Source organism: Gavialis gangeticus, unplaced genomic scaffold (assembly GCF_001723915.1).
Source record: "Gavialis gangeticus isolate Ggan-Ray unplaced genomic scaffold, GavGan_comp1, whole genome shotgun sequence".
In the NCBI taxonomy this organism is placed as follows: domain Eukaryota; kingdom Metazoa; phylum Chordata; order Crocodylia; family Gavialidae; genus Gavialis; species Gavialis gangeticus.
In genome coordinates this window covers 371,038-377,750 of record NW_017728965.1, presented here as the reverse complement: position 1 = coordinate 377,750, position 6,713 = coordinate 371,038, and the positions used below count along the sequence as shown (strand labels likewise).

The 6,713-nt window shown below is 41.9% G+C and overlaps 1 long non-coding RNA gene across 1 annotated transcript in view; it reads right to left on the bottom strand.

The window, feature by feature from the left end:
- Positions 1-4,040: 4,040 nt before the first annotated feature.
- The window catches only part of LOC109288449, an 8,105-nt gene continuing 5,432 nt past the window's right edge, over positions 4,041-6,713 (bottom strand). Inside the window, exon 2 of the long non-coding RNA XR_002095140.1 lies at positions 4,041-4,175. This is a non-coding gene — a long non-coding RNA (uncharacterized LOC109288449). The remainder of the gene's footprint in view (positions 4,176-6,713) is intronic.

Here is a 6,713-nt window from a genome sequence, read left to right as displayed (position 1 = left end):
TAAATATTTGGAGATTTGGGGCAACAGAAAGGTTTTCCGATACAAGACTTCATTTTAGGTGGGGGTTTTTTTGTATAAACTATACTGCATGATGCTTTTCACTAGAAGATCATAGTGAATGTGTGATATAAATAGTAGCAACTGAAAGGTGAAACTGTTGATTGGTGAGACGGGCAGTACTGAGAGTATTAATGGGAAATAATAAAAATTGACTCATTTGGAAGGAAAAAATAAGACGCCTTACAGACTGTTAATGGAACTAAAAGAACATTGTCACATGTTTTATCAGTTTGATAAACAGTTTATAAATCAGCATTTATAAACATTTTCATAAGAAGATTAATTAGGAGTTTACAAAATAATGGCATGGTCCACTAGAATTTTTGAATTGTGTCCCATCGGCTTTGAATAACATTGGCACCACATTTTTCCTCTGTGTTGTGAAGTCTTCTGTGCTCAAAGATGGCTGGGTACTGGTTAGCAGGAATGCTGCAGCTTTTATGGTTTCCCAGGTGACTGTATTTGTCTTTGGAAGCAATGGGACGAATTCTCAAATGGTGTAAAGTGGCATAACTCCGCTGAAGGCAATGGAGAGGCCTTCACTTATACCTGCTGTGGTTCAGTGTATGAAGGTAAGGAAGAAAAAAATTCTCATTACGCTGTTAGAATAATAGCAGATAGGAATTAAAAGGGTAGAAGTCCACTGGCTTCCCCAGATTTGTATCTATTTACCTATGTACTGAATCTGGTCTGTTACTTTTATGTCAATTGTACACCAAGGGTTTAATAACCCACAACTTAACCAAGAATAGCCGGTCTACATTTTCATATGACACTTTTGTGAAACTTATAAAACGACACTGAAGTAATGTATTGGGTCCTGAAATTATGAAAACGTGTATATTATCTTATAATAGTCAAGATATCTTTAACACTTTCCTGTCTTCAGCTTGGGGGCTAAGAGTTGTTATGGGCAGACAGTTTCCACTGTGGTTCCAAAACTGTCTTTTCGGGGGCTGGTGGTGCTTTGCTAAGTCCCAGTAGCCAAAAATCTGACCAAAATAGGTTAAAAGACAGTCATCTTTCCTTCCAATATGTTGAAAGATCCTATCTTATTCTCAGCTGACATCATTAGAAAGGCAACATGGACAAGTTCACTTTGTATTTTCCTGAAGTCTTAATTGTTGAGGGGATAAAAAAGGAATTCAATTATCTTGCATTAAATGGCAAAAGCAGTTCTGCAGATAAGGGTAATCAAATCTCTATGCATCTCTCTGTCTATAGACTATTCCATAGGCATCTTTCACTGCTGTATCTTATTGTCTATGGGCCATGCTGCATCACGGTTCAGGATTTAAGATGATTTCCTGGAGACACTAGGAAGACTTTCCAGTTTGCTTTATGCAGCATCTCAAAAACAAGCCGGTAAAGGCAGCATGCACCAATCAACAAGTCTAGGTCTCAGGAGATCTTCTATGCCAGGTTTGGCTACTTACCTGCTCCAGGGCCTTGGGGAAGTTACCCCATATCTTTGTGCGTCTATTTGTCTGCCTAGATTATTACCTTTTGGGCAAGGAAGGACTTGTGCTACATGTAAGAGTATCACCTAGCATGACAGAGATCCAGTCTCTGTTGGGGCCTCTAGAATTGATTCATTAACATTATTAAAGCCATCCCAACACAAAGAGTCCTGATGATCTGCTGGAATAAAGACTGCAGGGTGAAGCTCAACGGGTGAAAAGAATCACTGTAGTTTCACTCCCTGAGTACAGTGCAGAGGATAGAAACAAGCAACAACGAGGAAAAGTAAGTGAGATCTTCTTGAAGTGAGAAAGTTTAATTATTAAATAGCTGAGATTTTACAGTCTCCACAGAGCATGGGGAGATCCTCAGAAGTAAGATGCTTGATAAAATGCAAGGCGTTGTTGTTGTTGTTAACCATTTTAATCACACCAGGGCTCATGATTTACCTTCAGGGGTGAAGCTTACATTTATCCAGCAAGTCCTTTTGAAAAGCAACCACTTGCGTAAAACTCCTCCAACCAAATTAGAGCAATTTTGAAGTTCTTTTGGGAATGAAGGGCTACTAGTATGAGAAAAATGTACGTGGTTGTATTTTGCAGAAAAACTGCCTGTATGTTTATCATTTGCATTGCAATAACTTGTAGCGATTCTAATAAAGGTAATGGGCCCATCAGGGACTGCCTCCTACTGGGCGCTTTACAGTGCATTGTAACAAATCGTCCCTGCCCGGAAGAACCTGCAGGCAAAGGGTGCGAGGGAAAACAGAAAGGTGAGGTGACTTGGCCACGGTCATACAACAGGTCAGTGTCAGAGTAGGAGTAGAGCTAGATCTCAACAGCCTTGCTTGTTGGATTATGCTGATTCTTCTGGGCCAGATCTCTTGAATTTTCTGTGCTTCAGTTTCTGCATTTCTGAAGGCAGTGATAATACGTCCCTATTTCAAAAGGACTGGGAAGCATTATAAGGGATATGGATCAACATTTGCACTTCATCCAAGGGTACCAAAGCACCTTATGAACTGAAGCACTATTAAAAAGAAAGTGCTGTTGCTAATTAAGTTTCTAATTCAAATGAAGATGAATGGTGTTTCTTCTTTGCTTTTGTGGCTGCCAGAAGCAGCTACAATTGGGCAAAGACCCAGGGCTGGTCTCCATAGAAAAGTGAAGTCACAGCACATTAGTTACTTTGCACTAAATGCACTCTTATAATTGCACTCTTTGGGCAAACTTGCTCACTTCTCTTCGCTTCACTTGAGTACTTTGGATCTAGTGCACATTAAGACTGCTGATGCAGGGAGTCAGTGCACTGTAAATTCACCCCTAGTTTACTGCATATTAAGGCAGGATACTCTTTCCATCTTTAATCACCTGAAGGTATTCTGAGTGCATATCAGGGAGATTGAGGCTTCAGATGATTAATTATCTACAAATGCTGTTCTAGATGCATTGACTATTAACAGAAAAGCCTGTTGGCAGAGCCTGCTTTCATAATGTACATTCGGTGGTCTCATTAAGCCTCTGTTTAGAATAATTTGGGCAACCGTCAGTGTTCCAGAATAAGAATAATCTGTAGTTCTTCAATAGAGCTTTTGATCACTTGATCTCAACGCACTTTACAAAGGAGGGTCAGTATTTTTACTCCTATCATTCAGGAGGGGCAACGGGGCCACAGGGAGGGGTCGTGATTTACTCCATATGACACAGATGGTCTGTCTTGTGACAATTCTTGGGCTGGCACGTTGATGAGAGAAAACAAGGGAGAAAGAAATCCAGGACTAAGGAGGAGGGAAAACTTGCAGAAACAAAATGGGGGAAAAAATATACACCTTTGCTGCTTTGCATCTGCAGGTCTCATTGACTGAATGGGGATTTGCAGATGCTACTTACTGCAAGTGAGGACATGGTATGTGACTTAATCACAGAGCCCGCTGGCTCCTGGTTATCCTTTCTGACTGGATGGCTTCCTGAGGGCCTTTCAGCTCTACATTTCTAGGACTGTTGCAATTCTGTAGCTGGGGGAGAAGGTCTTTTGTGCTAGACCAGGACTTGAAAGATCTCTTCATTTCCTGGCTTTGATACAAGCTTTCTGGGTGACTGAAAACAGTTGACTTATGTGGCTCAGGTTCCCATGTGTATAACAGGGAACAATACTCCCTTTGTCTCTCCTGCATAGTTAGATTTTAAGCCCTTTAGGGCACACAGTTTTCTTTTTAGGTGCATCCACATAGTAAGATACTGGTTTGCTTGTAGCAGGGGCAGGCATATGTACATGACCCTTCGTCTACCTAGCACCACAGGTAATAGTGAAGCAGTGAAAACCTGACTGGGAACCCAGGTATACACCCTTGGAGCATGCAGGGCACGGACTCGGGTGTTTTTTTCCTAGATGAAAGCCAGCTTGAGGGTGCCCACCAAGTGACGCTCACACTTTCATTTTGCTGTGTAGAACTCCCCTCTCTGGGTGTCTCCTTTGTGGGGCTCCTTTGCACTGCTCTAAGCAAAACCAAGCGAAAATAAAAAGTGAACCCAAACAAGAAAAACATTTTTATTTTAAAACTGAATCCATGTTTGCGGGAAAGAGGTTCCAAAAGGAGTTTTAGACGCCTTCCAAATGCAAAATCTTCAAAGCTCCCATGATCACGCTACTTGTTGCTGTCAAAAGAAGTACTTCTAATAATAATGACTCATGGGATATAGTTCAGAGCAAAAATCAATAACAGAATTTGGGATACTAGGGAAAGTTGTTGTGTAAAGCAAAGAGACTGTTCCAAACAGCTGGAAATGCTGTTCTGAGTTTAATTTATTGTAATGCCACTAATTTTCTCTAGTCTCATTTCAATAATCACTGCTTGCAACATAATTACCCAGAGAAATGACTTGCATAGTCTCTCAATGGGTCATAAGCATTTGTCTGACTCCTGAGAAACTGAAGGTGACATTCTTTTCGCTTCCTGGATCCCTCTCAAAGCGATCGAGCCAGATACCCAGAGGTGGCCATGCATCCCAAGAGACTATCAGAAAGTTTTCTATCAACTGCTTGTCAGGAATGGACCATTCAATCATCATTTCTTCTGACACAGGGCTGAGCCAAGGTCTTTGGTATGGTGCTAACAAATCCTATTTGGGGCGAGGAGATTGGGCTCAAAGGGGTAACTTATATACCCTGCGTCACATCCTCAGCTGCGTCACTGTGGAACAGTAACTGACAACACCAGCTGAAGATCTGGACTATGATGTACTTGCCAGCATATGGGACATAGGCTTTGTTTTCCTGTGTCATTACGAAGCCTTGCAAAATGGGGCATCAGCCTCAACTGGGTGCCATCATCATACAAATAATATCGTCATACATTTAACTTATCAGTCACAAAGCAGTCCTTCAAGTCTGCCCTGAATCTCGTACAGACAGGGCTGCATCTGACTCCTTATACCATCTGTCATATGTGCTGTATAATAAATTTGATAGCGTCTCCTGCAGGGTTTTTAGAAAATTGAGGAATGCTTTTGGTAGGAAGCTCTACATTCTGTTAAAATAATGTACTATTTCTGTTTTGTATAAACTCTTTTCCCATTTGAATCCCTAAAAGGCAGCTCCATTTGGGAGGACAGTTGTACAAGGAACTTGTGTATCTAAGATCAAACTCCTTTGTTTTAAAATTCAAATACAAAAGAGATTCCGATTCTTTAGAGACGAGATAGTGCATGATTCTTCAGCTCCTTGTTGTGCTTTGTTTCCCCCCCCCCCCCCCCCAATTATGGAAACGAGAGCTTCAGGAATCTCCATCCTTGGAAGTTTCTAAGTGCAGGTTAGTTGCACGTTTGTCTGGGATGCTCTGCACATGGATGATCTTGGCTTGTGCAGAGGGTTGGACCAAATGCGACCTCCTCAGGTACCTTCCAGCCTTAGTTTTCTGTGATTCTATGGAGTTTGATTTTTCTCAAATATAGGAGCGTTGGTATAATAATGACTTCTTGCTCTACAGGGAGATATGAACTAGACAGAGCTTGCACATAGCCAGATCTTCAAAATATGTAGGTCTCCAACTCTTGTTTATGTGCCTCAAACCCCATTTATTTCAATAAGAATAAGACAACTGAAAACTTTTATGGGAATGGTATTTAGTCTTTTCACTCAAACTATATTGGCTCATGCTTTAGTTCTTCAAGAGCTGCCACATGATGACCAGGATAACAACTTAATAATGCTAGACTGTGAGCTGTTTACAGAGATCTGATCCTCAGCTGGGGCTACTACCTGAGTACAAGCTATAAGAGGTAGGGCTACTAATCATACCTGTTATAACAAGTAGGGTTTGTTATGTGTGATGAGACCTGCCAGGAGCAGTGGGGTGTCTGAAATGCTCAGGCCAGGTTCCTTTGCCCAAAAATTCGGAGTACAGAAACCATTCCCTGTGCATTATGCATTGCACTCTGTGCCTGCTCAAAAAACATGTCTGTGAAACCTTTCAAATGGGAACAAAGCTTAGGCCAAGATTTTCAGAGGGCTGGAAGGTAGTCAGGCTCCTAGCTCCTACTTGGAGCCCTTAGGACATGTGCTTCCTGACTCTGGTCCTGTAGCTCTTGCTCCATAGGTTCAGGCTTTACTTCTCAGGAGGTCATGGGTTTAAACCTGGTTGACAGCAGCCCTCACCCGAGGTCGTTTCATTGACCTCTCCAGATTTCTCAGGATATTGAGGGGAAAAATACCCCTCGAAAATTGATTGGGATGGAAGCTCTGATTTGCAGGTCAAATATATGCTTTTGTTGCCTTGTTTTGTTCAAATGGAAAATAAATTCTCCCCCTCCAAGTCTCAGATCCTGTTTATCCTAAAATGTTTGACCACAGAGACTGTCTGTCTAAAAGGTCCTACGACTAGACTTGTGCAAATAGGCAGCTATTTGATCCGGTTTCGGATCCGGCCACTTCAGATGCCAGGGATCCGATCCAGAGCTCTGGATTAGTTTCCCGCTTTGATCCGGCTGTAGGGTATAATGGGGAATCAATGAAATACCTATAACTTTGTTGTTTTTTGTCTGTTTTCGATGATACTTGCAGGGGTGGTAGCCTCTGCTGAGAGCATGAAGCCTGACAAGTTTCAAGAAGATAGGTGCAGGGTTTTGGGGGGAACTGAACCCCAAATTCTTGAGAGCAAAACTCATGTCATATGTATGTGTTACACCACGGGGGGG